We start from the raw sequence: 19,903 nt of genomic DNA, 5'->3' as shown, positions 1-19,903 counted from the left end.
ATATCACAGAACTTTAAGCCGGCCGATGTAATCGGCTCTGGCAACTTCCGACTGGATCATTAAAGGCCGACCAGATCGGCTCTGGCAATTTAAAGGGAGGGTGCTCGCACTACCGCCTGGCACCAAGAGAGTTAAACTGAAATGGAAGGTTATATTTTCAAAAAGCAACAAGTTAACAAATTCTCACTTAGTAAGATAACAATGACATAACAATTTAAAAACAAGACTTAGAAAGGTCCACGATTTCAGAATTTTCACGCTCTTGGGCTACAAGCCCATAGTTTTACAATTTTTGAGTTCCCAACTCAAATTTACAAAAGAGTACAAATTTATATCAGGGCAGAAATTCCTCAATACATGGAGCGCTGGCTCCCAACTCACAATATCAAACCTTCAAAAGGCATTCAGCAATCTTACTTTGAAAAAGAGCTAACAGGCTCTCAGTTTTCACGCCTATTCAAGGCAACACCAAACACCTTTCGGTCTTCCATGGCCAGCTTACAAACTGATACAGGGGTATCTCGTACCCAACCTATAGGGCCTTCATGTAAAAGAAATAACAGTTAAATAAATGGCCCGAACACAAAATGAATGGAGGCGTGTACTTGCACTCCTAAATATGCATTCTTAAAACCTAAAGGGCACTAGCCCAATTAAACAGGGGCTATTCCCAAACTATGGAGGTGACTCATATAAGAATAAATTAAGACTTTACGGAAAGGAAGAAAACCAGTTACAAAACGTAGTCGCCTCAAACCAATATGAAGGGGAGCTCGAGAGGGTACATCACTTTCTATCCCCGATTTACAGTTAAAGATTTTATGAAGAAATTACATAAGCTGGCAGAAATTACATTTTCAGAAAAGTAGGTTACATAGTTAAGGTTTCGGACCTCCCCCTCGGGTTAAACTGCAGAGCTAGCAAGAAATAAAGATGTTAATAGGCCATTACCTTGCTGAAGAACTGCTGCCTGATGAAAGAGGCGCCTCCCGCCTCCTGCTTGACACACACACACACACACACACACAGTTAGATGTTGATCAAATGGCCAAGAGACGTGAAAATCCGTAGTTTATAAACCCTCAGCGAAAGTTCGAGACCTTTCATGAATAAACTAGCCCCACCCTCTCAATTTTATTGGAGAATTTAAAATTTACACAAAAATCGAAGAAGAAGAAGAAGAACAAGAAGAAGAAGGTGATTGGTAGAAAATTAATTACAGAAATTCTTGATTGGTTGGATTCAAAACTGGCAGAAAGAAAAGATCAATGTTGCCAACCCAAAAATGAATGAACATAATTTAGTAAAAGAATAACTTATGAATACAAAACTTCTTTGAATCAAAGTTCGTCCACTTTGCACCAGGGTGCATGATCAAATTTTTTTAGCAGTGACCTCTGTTGAAGAAAGTACAAACTTCTTGATGACTGGTAAACAAAACATGTAGAATTTCATACAGTACATGAACTTCATGATAAGAAAATGACATCAAATTACTGTAGTGACATCTTCTGAGTAAAGGTTTAAGTAGGTCTAGTTTCAAGTTCACTGTTTCTCCAGTAGAGGAGTTCTATTAGGCGCAACATTTAAATGTATGGCTTAGAGGTGTACCTCCCGGTACATATAAAATAGAGAGTTTTGTGTGTACATTGCTCAGAATTTAAAAAGAAATGTATTTCTGTATCAGTCATGTCCAGAGTAACAAGGAAATGCACTTTTTTTTTTTTTTTCTCATTTCTGCTTGTCTGTATGGGCATCAAGATAAAATGGCTGAAGAGAATTTAATGGAAATCGGTATGTAAAGTCGGCGAATAATGCATTACAATCTAGGCTATAAATTATTTTATTCACCCCAACCCCCCAAACCCCATGGTGCAACAGCCCCTAAGAGCCATGGCCTACCAAGCAACTGCTGCTCAGCTGATGGCCTGCAGATTATGAGTTATGGTGTGGTCAGCACGACGAATCCTCTCGGCCGTTATTCTTGGCTTTCTAGAAGAGGATAATAATAATTATTAAATTAATGTTGTATGGTCCACCTTTTCAATATTATATTATGCATACATACATACATGCATACATACATACATACATACATACATACATACATACATACATTATCATTATAGACTGTTATGCCTTTCAGCATTCAGTCTGCAAGCATCTGTGAATTTACTAAACGTCGCCACAATCCTCTATTTGTAACAAGTGCTGTGGCCTTATTTAGTTCTATACCTCTTATCTTTAAATCGTTAGAAACTGAGTCTAACCATCGTTGTCTTTGTCTCCCTCTACTTTTCTTACCCTCCATAACAGAGTCCATTATACTCCTAGATAACATATCCTCCTCCACTCACCTCACATGACCCCACCACCGAAGCCGGTTTATGTGTACAGCTTCATCCATTGAATTAATTCCTAAATTAGCCTTTATCTCCTCATTCCAAATACCCTCCTGCCATTGTTCCCACCTGTTTGAACCAGAAATCATTCTCACTACTTTCATGTCTGTTACTTCTAACTTATGAATAAGATATCCTGAGTCCACACAGCTTTCGCTCCCATAAAGAAAAGTTGGTCTGAAAACAGACTGATGTAATGATAGTTTCGTCTGGAGCTGACTTCCTTCTTACAGAATACTGTTGATCACAACTGCGAGCTCACTGCATTAGCTTTACTACACCTTGATTTAATCTCACTATATCACCATCCTGGGAGAAAACACAACCTAAATACTTGAAATTATCGACCTGTTTTAGCTTTGTATCACCAATCTGACATTCATTTCTGTTGAATTTATTACCTTCTAACTTCAATTTAGTCTTTGGAAGGCTAATTCTCCTACAATACTCATTGCACCTATTTTCAAGTTCCACGATATTAGACTGCAGGCTTTCGGCACAATCTGCCATTAAGACCAAGCCGTCAGCATAGGCCAGACTGCTTACTAAATTTCCACCTAAATGAATCCCTCCCTGCCATTTTATACCTTACAGAAACTACAAACAGCAAAGGTGAAAGTTTACAGCCTTGTCTAATCCCTGTAAATACCTTGAACCAAGAACTCATTCTACCATCAATTCTCACTGAAGCCCAATTGTCAACATACGTAGGTGCTTTGAAAAGTTCTCGGAATGTACTAGAATTAAGTATCTTACCTTGGTGGAACTGCTTTTATTTTTCAACATAGTCTACCTGTAGACTAATGCATTTGGTCCAGCGATGTTCCAATGCCTTGATCCCATCTCGAAAATGAGATTCCTCCAGGCCTGCAAAATTCGGCTGTCAGTTCTTCTCTTGTAGAAAATCTCCGTCCACCGAGGAAAAATTTCAGCTTGGGGAATAGATGAAAGTCTGATGGTGCCAAATCAAGTGAATAAGGTGGATGTAGCAACAATTCGTACCCCAGTTCATGAAGTTTTGCCATGGCAATAACACTTGTGTGCGGCGGTGTGTTGTCTTGATGAAAGATGACCTTTTTTCCTTGCCAAACCAGGCCTTGTTTCACGTATTTTTTCCTGTAGTTGGTCTAGGATGTTTGCATAGTATTGCCTCGTAATTGTTTCCCCAGTAGGAAGATAATCTATCAGCAGAATGCCTTTTGCATCCAGAAAACTGAGGCCATGACCTTTCCAGCCGAACGCACTGCCTTTGCTTTCTTTGGTAGTGGTGAATCAGCATGTTTCCACTGCTTTGACTGCTGTTTTGTCTCTGAGGTATAGTAGTGGACCCAAGTTTCATCTGTAGTCACAAACCGGCGCAAAAAATCTTGTTGGTTGCACTGAAAACGGGCCAGATTTTGTTCGGACATTTCCAATCTGGTACGTTTATTGTCCAATGTTAAAAGCCGCCACACCCATCTTGCGGATAAATTTGTATACCCAATTCTTCGGTAAAATATAATATACCCATTCAGAAGACATCCCTACAGCTTCAGCAATCTCCCACACTTTCGGTCGATGATCCTCCATGACCATTTTATGCACTTTTGCGACAAATTCTGGGGTCGTAACACTTTTTGGCCGTCCACTACGCGCATCATCATCCAAGCTCTCCCTACCAAATTTAAACTCGCTGGTCCACTTGGCAACAGTTGAAAATGAAGGAGCAGAGTCCCCCAGTGTGTTCTGAAAGTTGGCATGAATTTTCTTTGCTTTCATACCTTTCTTTACAAAGTATTTAATCACTGGTCGAATCTCAGTTTTTTCCATTGTCAAAAATCACTACGCGGGAACAACAACAAAGAGTCGTCACTACCACACTCCTGCAGCTAGAGCACTGATGCTGGTTCACTCACAAAGGATGTGTGGTTATTGTGCTGGAACCTTGTTGCTCTAGCACTGACATCTAGCGGTGATTCCGAGAACTTTTCAAACCGTCCTCGTAAATGCCTTTGTTCAATTTTAATAATCTACCTTTAATTCCATAGTTCCCCAGTTTGGCGAACATCTTTTCCCTCAGTACTCTGTCATATACTTTCTCTAGTTCTACGAAACGTATTTATGTCTATTCCTCTTGTAGCATTATTCAATTACCTGGCACATACTGAAAATCTGATCCTGACAGCCCCTCTGTGGTCTGAAACCACACTGGTTTTCATCCAACTTCTTCTCAAATACTGATCGCACCCTCCCTTCCAAGATGTCTGTGAATACTTTGGCTGGTATACTAATCAATGAGATACCTCGATAGTTGTTGCAATCCTTCCTATTCCCTTGCTTATAGATAGGTGCAATTACTGCTTTTGCCCAATCTGAAGGTACCTTACCAACACTCCATGCTAATTTTATTACTCTATGAAGCCATTTCATCCCTGCCTTCCCACTATACTTCACCATTTCAGGTCTAATTTCATCTATTCCTGCTGCCTTATGACAATGGAGTTTATTTACCATCCTTTTCACTTCCTCAAGCATAATTTCACAAACATCATTTTCCTCCTCCCCATGAGCTTGTCTGTTCGCAACACCACCAGAAAGATTTCCTTTTACATTGAGAAGATGTTCAAAATTTTCCCTCCGTCTCTCCAGTGATACCCTGGGATCTATTATGAGTTCATCTGAATTATTCAAAACACTGTTCATTTCCTTTTTCACTCCCTTCCTAAGATTCTTTATTACTGTCCAGAATGGTTTCCCTGCTGCTTGACCTAGCCATACCAAAATCTTCCCACAACTTCTTTTTGGATTCAACAACTATTTGTTTCACTCTGTTTCTTTCATCTACGTACAAATCCCTGTCTGCCTCATCCCTTGTTTGGAGCCATTTCTGATAAGCCTTCTTTTTAAGTTTACAAGCTTCTTTCACTTCGTCATTCCACCAAGATGTTCGCTTTTTCCCGTATTTACACACAGTTGTTCCTAAGCATTCCCTTGCCGTTTCTACTACAGCATCCCTGTACGCCACCCATTATCTTTCTATATCCTGAACCTGCTTACTGTCTACTATTTGAAACTTCTCACTAATAATATCCATGTACTTCTGTTTAATTTCCTCGTGCTGGAGATTTTCTACCCTTATTGTTTGCAGACATATTTCACTTTCTCTACCCTAGGCCTAAAAATACTAGTTCACTACAGATCAGATAGTGGTCTGTATCATCGAAAAATCCCCGGAAAACTCGTACGTTCCTAACAGATTTCCTGAATTCGATGTCGGTTAAGATATAGTCTATTATGGATCTGGTACCTCTAGCCTCCCATGTGTAGCGGTGAATAGCCTTATGCTTGAAGAATGTATTCGTAACTGCTAAACCTACACTAGCACAGAAGTCCAGCAAACGCTTCCCATTTCCATTAGCTTCCCTATCTTCTCCACATTTACCAGTCACCCTTTCGTATCCTTCAGTTCTATTTCCAACTCTCGCATTGAAATCACCCATTAGCGCTATTCTATCCTTGCTGTTGACCCTGTCACTCAATGCTTTATAAAACTTGTCAAGTTCATCCTCATCTGCACCCACACATAGTGAATACACTGAGACAATTTTCGTCCGAATTCCTCCAACTGCCAAATCTACCCACATCATTCTCTCATTTACGTGCCTAATAGAAATTATGTTGCATGCAATGGTATTCCTGATAAATAGCCCTACCCAATACTCTTCACTTCCCTTTCTAACACCCGTTATGTACACTTTATAATCTCCTATCTCTTCCTCATTAGCTCCCCTTACCTGAATATCACTTACTCCTAGCACTAAACTAGAGACTAGTTTCGGTTCAGCCTTAATGTAATACAGCTAATACCACACGAGTAATTTTAATGTAAGGAAATCCATCTTTTCAATACATACAAAACTGTTGCACATTTTTATTATTATCATTATGAAGGCACCGGTTTTGACATGTTTTGAATGTCATCATCAGCATTTTGTAAAACAAAGCTAGAAAATAAATTCACATATAGCAACAATATACACACACTAGGTAAAAAAAATTTAGTATAACAGGGTTTAAAGAAATTGTTGAGGAATGCGAAAACAGGTTTGTACCTTTAAGGGTAGTAAGGAATGGTAAAGACCCACCTTATTATAATAGAGAAATAAAGAGACTAAGAAGGAGGTGCAGACTGGAAAGAAATAGAAATGGCTGTGGAAGTAAGGAGAAATTGAAGGAGCTTACTAGAAAATTGAATCTAGCAAAGAAGGCAGCTAAGGATAACATGATGGCAAGCATAATTGGCAGTCATACGAATTTTAGTGAAAAATGGAAGGGCATGTATAGGTATTTTAAGGCAGAAACAGGTTCCAAGAAGGACATTCCAGGAATAATTAATGAACAAGGGGAGTGTGTATGTGAGGATCTTCAAAAGGCAGAATTATTCTTTTCTTTTTTTTTTTTGCTATGGGCTTTACGTCGCACCGACACAGATAGGTCTTATGGCGACGATGGGATAGGAAAGGCCTAGGAGTTGGAAGGAAGCGGCCGTGACCAGCCCCAGCATTTGCCTGGTGTGAAAATGGGAAACCACGGAAAACCATTTTCAGGGCTGCCGATAGTGGGATTCGAACCTACTATCTCCCGGATGCAAGCTCACAGCCGCGCGCCTCTACGCGCACGGCCAACTCACCCGGTGCAGAAGTATTCAGTCAGCAGTATGTAAAGATTGTTGGTTACAAGGATAATGTCCAGATAGAGGAGGAGACTAAGGCCAAAGAAGTAACAAAAGTTGAAAACTAGAAAAGCGGCTGGAATTGATCAGATTTCTGGGGATATACTAAAGACAATGGGTTGGGATATACTACCATATCTGAAGTACTTATTTGATGATTGTTTGGTCGGAGGAGCTATACCAGATGAATGGAGAGTTGCTATAGTAGCCCCTGTGTATAAAGGAAAGGGTGATAGACATAAAGCTGAAAATTGCAGGCCAGTAAGTTTGACATGCATTGTATGTAAGCTTTGGGAAGGCATTCTTTCTGATTATATTAGACATGTTTGTGAAATTAATAACTGGTTCAATAGAAGGCAATTCGGTTTTAGGGAAGGTTATTCCACTGAAGCTCAACTTGTAGGATTCCAGCAAGATATAACAGATATCTTGGATTCTGGAGGTCAAATGGACTGTATCGCGTTTGACCTGTCTAAAGCATTTGATAGGGTGGATCATGGGAGACACTGGCAAAAATGAGTGCAATTGGACTAGACAAAAGAGTGACTGAATGGGTTGCTATATTTCTAGAAAATAGATCTCAGAGAATTAGAGTAGGTGAAGCTTTATCTGACCCTGTAATAATTAAGAGGGGAATTCCTCAAGGCATTATTATCGGACCTTTATGTTTTCTTATATATATAATAATGATATGAGTAAAGGAGTGGAATCGGAGGTAAGGCTTTTTGAGGATGATATTATTCTCTATAGAGTGATAAATAAGTTACAAGATTGTGAGCAACTGCAACGTGACCTCGAAAATATTGTGAGATGGACAGCAGGCAATGGTATGTTGATAAACGGGGTTAAAAGTCAGGTTGTGAGTTTCACAAATAGGAAAAGTCCTCTCAGTTTTAATTACTGCATTGATGGGGTGAAAGTTCCTTTTGGGGATCATTGTAAGTATCTAGGTGTTAATATAAGGAAAGATCTTCATTGGGGTTATCAAATAAATGGGACTGTAAATAAAGGGTACAGATCTCTGCACATGGTTATGAGGGTGTTTAGGGGTTGTAGTAAGGATGTAAAAGAGAGTGCATATAAGTCTCTGGTAAGACCCCAACTAGAGTATGGTTCCAGTGTATGGGACCCTCACCAGGATTACCTGATTCAAGAACTGGAAAAAATCCAAAGAAAAGCAGCTCGATTTGTTCTGGGTGATTTCCGACAAAAGAGTAGCGTTACAAAAATGTTGCAATGTTTGGGTTGGGAAGAATTGAGAGAAAGAAGAAGAGCTGCTCGACTAAGTGGTATGTTCCGAGCTGTCAGCGGAGAGATGGCGTGGAATGACATTAGTAGACGAATAAGTTTGAATGGCGTTTATAAAAGTAGGAAAGATCACAATATGAAGATAAAGTTGGAATTCAAGAGGACAAACTGGGGCAAATATTCATTTATAGGAAGGGGAGTTAGGGATTGGAATAACTTACCAAGGGAGATGTTCAATAAATTTCCAATTTCTTTGAAATCATTTAGGAAAAGGCTAGGAAAGCAACAGATAGGGAATCTGCTACCTCGGCGACTGCCCTAAATGCAGATCAGTATTGATTGATTGATTGATTGATTGATTGATTGATTGATTGACTGATTGATTGATTGATTGATTAATTTAAAATAGTTTATATAAAATGTATTAAAATTGTTATGCGTTGGCAATGTGATAGTTTTTGTGTGACCTAGTGTGTGAATATTGTTGCTATATGTGAATTTATTTTCTTGCTTTGTTTTACGAAAGGCTGATGATGATATTGAAAACATGTCAAAAGTGCTACCTTAATAATAATAATAATAATAATAATAATAATAATAATAATAATAATAATAATAATAATAATAATAATGTAGTGTACCTTAAGTGCAACAGTTTTGAATGTATTGAAAAGATGGATTTCCTTACATTAAAATTACTCGTGTGATTCTCAGTTCAATACAGATCAACCATAAAGTTTTTTACTTTAGAATACATCAAATAACTAAACAAATGTAAAAAAACACACAACTGACATGAAAACTAATGTACAAACACACAATTAACATTAAAATCTGGTATGAACTAAGTTGTGAAATCTGAAAAATAAATTAGGCTCTAAATTCTTAGCATCTGGAGTATGCTCATCATCTAGACTCGTTCTTGTATTGATATTCATAGAACTGTTAGTTCCATCACTGCTAATCATTACAATTCAATTGTAATGATTTCTAGACTGGGCCTGCCATCCCACTGCCTGATGGCTCCTCAATTGTAATTATTACCGGAGTAATAATTTATACCCTCTCTGTAAGTAGTTTAGTACTGGTCGCATGGCCATTGAAATTTGTGTCTTTGATGTAATTTACTGGTATGTTATTTATCAAGTCACAGATAACCATGATTTTCATTATTCATAAACATGAACTTCCGTCGGACTGAAAGTTATTAATGTGGCCATCTGTTGTGCATGGCTAGCCAGTGTCTTCTCCAGTATTCTCCTGCATTCTAGTGTCGTCGGTATGAACTATCCCACCACTGGCCCCCCTCCACCAAGCAAGTTCGCACACAAAACATTGTGACTGTGGTCTGACTTGTAGGCTTCTGGGTAGTCGCCATTAACGTTTTGCGAGCCAACAGTGATGGAAGGACGGCGTGCTTCTCCACTTGGCGTAAAGGATGGTGAAATCATAATGGATCCAGGATGAAGTTGGTTTGAGAGGGCTTGTGCCCTCATGAACTGTTGAAGTTTTTAAAAATGATTATTATTATCCTTTAAATTACCTCGTCTGAATTTTTTGGAGTGCCTTCTGACAACTGATTCTACCATACCTAAGTAACGATATGATGATCAAGCAAACTCATGACTACGGCAACATGCTACACTATAAGTGTTATCCGAATCATCTTTTACTTATTCCAAGTGTGTGAACTAACATTTCGAAATGTGAAGTGCGTGCCGTGACAGGATATAAGTTTGCATCAACTAAATTCTACGTTTTAACTTGCGGTGTTTAAACATTTTTCGGGTCTAAGAAAAATCTTATATGTAAATCACTTTTATTTACTAGGGACTTGCGTCTGCTGTGAATAAACACAAATTATTTTGATTCTTGTAAATTGTAAATTTAAGTACTTAAAGTTTGGTAGTGGCTTTCTAGCCCTAATAAGTAGGGGTTAGTGCGATGTTTTGGCAGGGTTACTAACCAAGTGAGTTGCTACAAGAGTGTGGAATTTACGTTCTTATTCCATCTTCATTTTACCTTCATTTCCTTCTTCTTAATTATACTTTTAAATTAATTTGTTTCGTATTTTCGTGATCTTTCGGCGTCCTGTTTTTCTTTTGTCTCTTAATATGTATATGCTTATTGTAGTTTGGTGGCCTATGATTGGCTCTTTTCCTTAACTAGCCTAGCGTGTATTTGTTGCCATGGGAATGCTAATGAGGATTGATGGTGATGCTGATTGTTGATGGATGTTGGTGGAAATAAATTGATGTCCCTGTAAAGAATTTAGTGGGTGGTTTAACCTGTTTTTATTTTAATTAATTTTGGCATTTTTCCCTCCCTGTTGGCATATTTTCCTGCCCTGTGTCGAGCACCTTATTATTATTATTATTATTATTATTATTATTATTATTATTATTATTATTATTATTATTATTATTATTTTGGGTAATCTTACTCTTGGGAACTTGATAGTAATATTCTACCCTTCCTTATGGGAGCTCCTTGGAATGCACCCCGAATGGTGTTTCAGTATCACAAAGATCACAATTTATGTCAAATTTGTTTCAAGGTTGGATAAGATATATGATGGAAGTATGAATTTTTCAAAGAAATCTAATGGTATGTAAAGAGTATCTCAGATCTGAAGAGCCGTTTCAGAATTGTATGTTGTCTTAGGTTAATTTATTAATTAATTAATTAATTTATTTATTTTCTTTTAAACGGTCGACCGTAGGTTTTCCTGGTCTATTGAGCACTAAGATTTTAAAATTTCATTTTTCAGCGAAGATAAGCTTTTAATTAAATTGTAAGAAACTTAAATTCTTTTATTAAATCACCCTTTGTTTCCAAATAAGAAGTAGTTGTGTTTTGAATGAGGGTAAACATTTCAAAATGACGACCAGGTCTGTATTTTATCCACCCCTCTGGTGTCACTGTTTTAATTTATGGTGAGTATACTTGTTTATTTTTCTTATCTGATGTTTGTTTGGTCTCAGATGCTTCCATATCTCTGAACTGTACTTATCCTTTTCATGTATGGTCAGAGCAATATTGCTGTCACTTGGCGTGATTGTGTAGTTAATTGCATTAAGTGGTACAGTAATCGAGTAGGCTGAGTGGACCTATAAGTATAGTTATAGGTAAAAATCCCTGACCTGGCCGGGAATCAAACCCAGGACCTCCGGGCAAGAGGCAGGCATGCTATTCTTACATCACGGGGCTGGCTATTTTATTCACGCTGAATAAAATGGTAGTTTAGGGGAAGGCCTTAAATTTAATTCTCAAATATTCATGTTCTTAATGGTTATTGATTAATACTACATAACTTAAGTTACATAGAATTAAATTTCTGACCATTTATGTCTTATACCTTTTTTACCGTAGCGGCTATGAAAAAGAGTAATTCGTGAATTTCAATTTTTGTTGCAGCAAAGTCCATATCAACGCCGGACCACAAGAAACTGGGTGAACAGAAATTGAATTAAAATTGGTATAAAGTCTGGGAGTAAGGTGCTACATTCTACGTTATACATAATATTTATTCACGCTGGATGAAATGTTTGTTTAGGGCATGGCCTCTCAGGGTGCACAATGCAAAAGACGACTTCGCTTGGTTGACCAGAGTGCAGACCCCCACTCCTCAATTTGGAGCACTAGCGCTGTCTCTCTCTTTCCCCATGCCTGTCTCGCTTGCTCCCCCTGTCTCCCTCTTCCTCACTTGCTCCATAGTGCTCCAAATCTGAGCCAAGCTTAGCCGAGTAGCCCAGAGACGAAGCGTTGGTACAAGCCGAGCCGAGCGGGACCGATGCACTGTGCACAGGAACTCTGCACCACTGTTTGCATACGTGAGATTTTGGGCGTTTGAAAGGCCCTGGTTTAGGGGAAGGTGCCTAAAATTTAATATTTTAAACATATACGTTATTGGTCCCATCGGAAAGTATTACATACCGTAACAAAAGTTATGGAGAATAAAAGTTCCAATCATTTATGTGTTAAACAGTTTTACCATACCAACTATGATAATAGAATTCATGAATTTAGACTTTTGCCACTTAGTCCATATCAATGCCAAGCATTGTTAACATGGAAATATTGTTTCATCATGTTAACTGGCGATGGTTTTTGTCATGATTGTCTTCAGGTGTAAAACCACGTGGTCATCAGTTCATGTGTGAAGATGATTATAAACATGAAAAAAAGTTGTAAAGGAACGAACGCATAAGACAAGAGGGAGTCAAGGTTTGCTTTTACATTAGCTGTTCTAATATCCCAGGGTCGGAAGGAAACTAAATGTGAAGGACTAGAATATCGAAAGCTCATGAAACCAATCAACAACAACATCATTTTGACCATTGTTGTGATGTGGTTTGTCTCTTCTGCTGTCACTCATCTCCAATAGATGGGATTACTACAGCATGCCTGAATATTAGCAGAAAGTAGCTTTGCACATGCTATATGAATGTTCCATTAACGACAGCTACTTTATTATAATATAAGCCATTTTCAGATGCTCCAATTCATTTATCTTTCAAGTGATTGCCCAGAGTATCCAAGCACAGTCTTCCTTTACTATTGTCAGGTGCTGGATTTTTCCTTGCATGTATGACCTTGTATGCAGCAAGTTCTGACTTACAACTATGGTTGTTAACCATAGATATTGTTCTGTGTTTGGTCTGTGAGAGCTATTTCAATTTGCTCACACCCATCGGCAAGCCGGTGAGGGTCCCCCCCATCCCCAACCTGGGACATGACATGTCAAAGTATCACCTCTCTGTCTGCTACAACAACATACTTGGTTCATAGATAAGGAATGACAGAAAAGATCAGTCCGAATGAAAAGCTACTGGGCAATTCATAAAGAAAACTTTGATTGACTGAAAAATGTAAGGAGAAGAAGAAGAAGAAGCATTTTTTCCTTCAGTTTCAAATTTAATTCAGAGGTTCTTCTGTCTGTTGAAACTAATTCACTTCAACATAAATTTAGAAACTGTCTGAAAAAGAACACATTTATTAACAGATTATAACTCAATAATGACAACAGTAATAGTGCAACTCTGCCAGCACCAGGCCTACGCTTTCCATTTTCGGACTGGTGAGATAGTAGGCATGTTACAGGGAACAGAAGGGAGGGCAAGAAAATATGTTTAAAAAAAAAAAACACATAAGAAATTCATCACCACACAAGATTAAATTCAAATAAATGAAAAAACAGAAACAATTACAAGACACTTACCTGGGAAGAACTCCCTTTCCAAAATACCTGCTAGGAAGCGATACCAAAAGAAAGCTATTATGCATGAAAAAAAAGAAATGTGAGAACAATTTAATTGAAAAGGAAGAATTACATGAAGTAATAAAATGGAAATAATTTGAGGATTTCCTTCATAAATAATATAATCAGGTGAAACGCATCTCTCTCTGAATTTCAAGAATTGTAATAAATTTCTATTAAAATGAGATCCCATGCTACCAGTTATTAAATAAAAATAATTCATAAAACATAAATCTTATACACAATAATATGAAAATAATTAAATAAAATTAGGAGAATGCACAGTTCCAAATCAAGACGCTGTATAGCTGAAATTCATTGACCATTATGATAGAATCACCAAATAGCGTCATAAAATGTAATAAATGGCAATTAAATCATAAATGAAGATTGAATATAAAGCACCAGTAAGATTCATCACAACAAATTCCAAAAATAAAACTTAGTTACGTAACACAGCCTTGGGCATCTTAACACAATTAAGCTGTCATTATGATTATATTAGACACATTTGTGAAATTAAAAACTAGTTTGACAGAAGACAGTTCGGGTTTAAAAAAATGTATTCTAGTGAGGCCCAACTTGTAGGATTACAGCAAAATGTAGCAGTTTTTTGGGTTGGGGTCTTGGGCAAAAAGATCCAATGGAACACTTCAATATAATTATAGCTCGAAACATATTACATGTACGGAAATGGTTCACATATACGGAATAAGTATGAATACACGAGATGTGACCACAGCAGCGGACCTAATGTGGATGGCGCCATCACAAGGTGGCCGCCAAATCTACATATACAGGAGGTCGTTTGGGATCTCTGGGAATGATGTTTGAAGGGTAATTAGCTATTGAAAAGCCAACTCTTCACCAGCAATAATGCTCAATTGGAAAGTCAACATTTCTAGCTATAGCCCGATAATGTAATTTCCATTGTGCAGAGCTAACAAACATGTCTATCTTATCCCACTCCTCCTGACAGGCTTTCCAGAGACCATTGATAGTGCATGGACGTCTATTTCGTAAGGCCCTTTTTAGGAGTCCAAATGCACAGAAGTCCATGGGTAACCCATTGGGTGCCTTCAACGGAATGTTAGTAAAAGGGATTGCACGGACTCCAGTTCCCATGTCCATTCTCTCTAAGGACAGACGAGTTGAATGAGAGATGTGGCTGGACAATTTATCTTACTGTACCCAACCCTGATTTTTTGCCCTCTCATACATCTGTGTTGTAAATGGGTTTTAAAACCTCTTGCTGATAGTATGTACTGTATAGTTCGCCTTCACATTATTAGTGACATGGCCATTGTAGTAGTATCTAGTGATGATCATGGAACTCCTTGGGAAACTTTCCTGGCAATCTTTATACAATGTTTGATAATTTTTTTTGTTTCTAGGGAGGTAGTAAATTGAGCGGGGTTTGTTACAGTCACTAAGGTTCACATATGCTTCAACAAATGTCACCATATTTTTCCATTTGTCCCCAGCCAGATAGCCCTCATACAGCTTTCTTGCATTAGCGTTCCAAAATGTGACGAGACAACAGCTTGTGAACTCGGCGCTTATGCTGCTTTTCCAATTGCAGGTCCTTGTTTCATGGTCTTAACTGTTGAAACAGATGTCCCCAACTTACGTGTGGTAGTCCTTTGGTGGGTAGTGCCAGGAAACAAGGCTGGTGGCTGGTCGTGGATTTGCCTGTATTCTTCCCTCTGAAATTAAGCCCAGTTGGCTTGTTTTTAATTCAATACAGAACAGACCCCATTCTTTGATATCAAGAAATCATCAATCAATACTGATCTGCATTTAGGGCAGTCGCCCAGGTGGCAGATTCCCTATCTGTTGCTTTCCTAGCCTTTTCCGAAATGATTTCAAAGAAATTGGAAATTTATTGAACATCTCCCTTGGTAAGTTATTCCAATCCCTAACTCCCCTTCCTATAAATGAATATTTGCCCCAGTTTGTCCTCTTGAATTCCAACTTTATCTTCATATTGTGATCTTTCCTACTTTTATAGACGCCATTCAAACCTATTCATCCACTAATGTCATTCCATGCCATCTCTGGTCTAATAAATAACTTAATGTTATTATTTCAATCACATACCACTTAGTCGAGCAGCTCTTCTTCTTTCTCTCAATTCTTCCCAACCCAAACATTGCAACATTTTTGTAACGCTACTCTTTTGTCGGAAATCACCCAGAACAAATCGAGCTGCTTTTCTTTGGATTTTTTCCAGTTCTTGAATCAGGTAATCCTGGTGAGGGTCCCATACACTGGAACCATACTCTAGTTGGGGTCTTACCAGAGACTTATATGCACTCTCCTTTACATCCTTACTACAACCCCTAAACACCCTCATAACCATGTGCAGAGATCGGTACCCTTTATTTACAATCCCATTTATGTGATTACCCCAGTGAAGATCTTTCCTTATATTAACACCTAGATACTTACAATGATCCCCAAAAGGAACTTTCACTCCATCAACGCAGTAATTAAAACTGAGAGGACTTTTCCTATTTGTGAAACTCACAACCTGACTTTTAGCCCCGTTTATCAACATACCATTGCCTGCTGTCCATCTCACAATATTTTCGAGGTCACGTTGCAGTTGCTGACAATCTTGTAACTTATTTATCACTCTATAGAGAATAACATCATCCGCAAAAAGCCTTACCTCCGATTCCACTCCTTTACTCATATCATTTATATATATAAGAAAACATAAAGGTCCGATAACACTGCCCTGAGGAACTCCCCTCTCAACTATTACAGGGTCAGACAAAGCTTCACCTACTCTAACTCTCTGAGATCTATTTTCTAGAAATATAGCAACCCATTCAGTCACTCTTTTGTCTAGTCCAATTGCACTCATTTTTGCCAGTAGTCTCCCATGATCCACCCTATCAAATGCTTTAGACATGTCAATCGCGATACAGTCCATTTGACCTCCAGAATCCAAGATATCTGCTATATCTTGCTGGAATCCTACAAGTTGAGCTTCAGTGGAATAACCTTTCCTAAAACCGAATTGCCTTCTATCGAACCAGTTATTAATTTCACAAACATGTCTAATATAATCAGTTATTAATTTCACAAACATGTCTAATATAATCAGACATGTTTGTGAAATTAATAACTGGTTCGATAGATGCTTCTTACACATTCCTTGGATTGCAGAATAGCGATATTTAGCATCGGAAAAGGCTGTTATGTAGCCCTCAAAGTAAGATCAAGCTGCTTCGGCATTGTTGCAGCTAATGTTACAAAACTCTACACACACGTACTCAGTACTGATGTGAATCACCAATCCCCGTTTTGATGTATTCAAGTTGATAACAGTGACGTCAACGGCCTTCAAACTGGTCACCAGAGATCCCGAACGACCTTCTGTATAGTTTGTTTAACACAATATTGTGAGAAAACCGCAATACTAACACCTATGTATTATAGTTCAAAAGAAAGGTCTCCACCTCAGGATTACTAGAAAAATATTACTTACAAGAGCTGTTAATTAAATACTGTAGTCCAGGCACTCGCAGTAGATTGGGGATGCGTAAATAAGATATGGGAGTGATCAGGTGGTGCTGCTATCGATGTTTAGTGTGCATTGATGGGCAACCAGTTGAGAATGATGTTAATGTGTGTAACATTGAAGTAAAGTGTGTCCATTGGACCGCTCTAAAGCATGTTTTCAAAAGGTGATCAGCGTTCGTGGATTAAAATCAATGTTGCCCATGGCAAAAATGCATCAGAATGTTATTGAGGTTCACTTGGAACCTGTAGTGAGAATACAGAACCTTATAGGGCGGTTACACTATGGGTTTTTGTGCGGGTTGGAATGAGGTCTTGGAACACCCTCTATACTCACCAGACATGAGTCCTCGTGACTTCGACCCGTTTCTGAAGTTGAAGGAATCCCTCTGAGGCCGCCGATTTCCTGACGTGGCATCTGTACTCAGCGCAGTACGGTGCTCCGTCGCTGTCATCTACAGAGAACGCCTTGCCAACGGTCCACGACAACTTTGCGACATTTGGCAAAAGGAATAGATTTTACGGGTGACTACACTGAACTAATGTAATGCAATTGTACTTGTTAGTTGATTAAATATTGCCATGACTGTATTTATAGCCCTTGCATTTCATTAAGTCCTTTATTTGCATAAAATAGTCATTTTTTCAAATAATATGATGCTTAGGTCGTGGCAGTTCATTGTATTCGCTGGTAGGTGGCTTTATGAAAGTTGTCTTCGCTGAACTTTCTATGCCAGCCTGATAGAGGGCTCTGTGAAAGTTTTTTTTTTTTTTACAATTTGTTTTACGTCGCACCGACACAGATAGGTCTTATGGCGACGGTGGGATAGGAAAGGCCTAGGAGTGGGAAGGAAGCGGCCGTGGCCTTAATTAAGGTGCAGCCCCAGCATTTGCCTGAAGTGAAAACGGGAAACCACAGAAAACCATCTTCAGGGCTGGCGACAGTGGGGCTCGAACCCACTTTCTCCCGGATGCAAGCTCACAGCTGCGTGCCCCGAACTGCGCGGCCAACTCGCCCGGTGTGAAAGTTGTCTATGCAGATCTTTCTGTGTTAGTCCGACAGGTGGCTATACAGAAGGCGCTCACTAATCGGACTTTCAATAGTCCGACATTTCCAGTAATCGGACGTTTTGAACGCTTTTCATGTGGGGATGGTCAGCTCTATAGTCGGACGGTTTTGATGGGTAACCGCTCGGTAATCAGACAAAAGCAAGTTCATTGCACTACACCCCTACTACTCCTGTTGCTTGGTACCACTAGAGATAGGTTATTATTAGGCAGTGTCAGTTAGTCTTAGCAAAGTGTAGCATCATAACTTTTAACGCGTGTGTACTTAACTGTTAAGTGATTGTAAGTGTTACAGTTTAGTTCAGTGTGTTTAGTGTTAATGGGAGTTCACAAAAATAAATGTACAATATACTGTACAGTTAAAGTAGATTTTTGTGAAATGTCAACGGTCAAACGGAAACATGAACACTGAGTGTTAAAATGGAGATTTTAAGGAAGTTGGACAAGGGAGACAAGATTGCTAACATAGCTCAAACACATAATATTCTGCACACTACCATGTACTCAATCAACAGTAGCAGAGAGAACATTGAGAAGTTTGTAAAAGATGCTGAAGGTTGTTCTTCTTTACAGCAAACTGTGAAAGCAGGTGAATTTTCTAAGATCAAAGAAGCACTTTACTCTTGGTTTATAGAAGAACGAGCTCGCCACACCTCCATTAATGCTGAACTGTTAAAAGGAAAATCTTTAATTTTATATAACAAAATGTATGGAAAAGATGATTTTAAAGCAAGTGATGGTTGGTTTGCAAAATTTAAAGTGTGGTATGGTATTTGTCTGTTGACTGTTACCGGAAAAAAATTGTCTAGTGACGATGCAGCTGTAGAGCCATTTATTAAACTTTTTCTAGAGCATGTACATGAACTAGAACTTACAGGTGACCAGGTGTTCAATGCAGATGAAAGTGGATTGTTTTTGGAAATTATTGCCACAAAAAAGTTATGTTCATCAAAATGAAGCTTGTGCGCCTGGTTTTCAAAGTTCCAAAAGAATGAATAACCATTTTACCCTGCTCAAATGCCACTGGGACACACAAACTGAAATTTCTGGTTCTTGGTACGGCTAGGAATCTTCAGTCATTTAAAAATGTAAATTTTCCTGTCACTTGTAAAGGTCAAAATAAGGCATGGATGACAAAAGAAATCTTCCATGAATGGTTCCATAGTGATTTTGTACCCCAAGCACGCTCGTTTCTCAAAAAAAGAAATTTACCTGAAAAGGCGCTACTCATCCTTGATAATGCACCAGGGCATGGACCAAATGACGTGTTAATGTCAAAAAACTGACGCATTAAGGCTCTTTTCATGCCTCCAAACTGCACTCCCCTGTTACAACCAATCGACGAAAACATAACTGAAATGGTGGAAGAGAGTAAAAAGAAAAGATTTTGCTTGAGGCTGTTTGCCGTAATGACTGCGACTTTGAAATCAATCAACTTGAAAGATGCAGTATTCATGGTTGCAGCAGCCTGGGATACTGTACCTCAATCAGCAATAAGATTGTCATGGAAGACGTTATGAGCTTCAATGGACTCAGATGAAGAAGGACAAGATTCTTTTGATCCAGAGGATTTAATGCCATTAGCAGACCTGGGAGAGTCAGCAGTAAAGCAGGCCCAAGACACTTGAGCTTCAACGAGTCGACTTTCAAGATTGGTGTGACGAAAATATTCACTTTCAAGAG

This window comes from Anabrus simplex, chromosome X, assembly GCF_040414725.1.
Source record: "Anabrus simplex isolate iqAnaSimp1 chromosome X, ASM4041472v1, whole genome shotgun sequence".
Lineage (NCBI taxonomy): Eukaryota > Metazoa > Arthropoda > Insecta > Orthoptera > Tettigoniidae > Anabrus > Anabrus simplex.
This window is presented reverse-complemented; position numbering follows the sequence as displayed.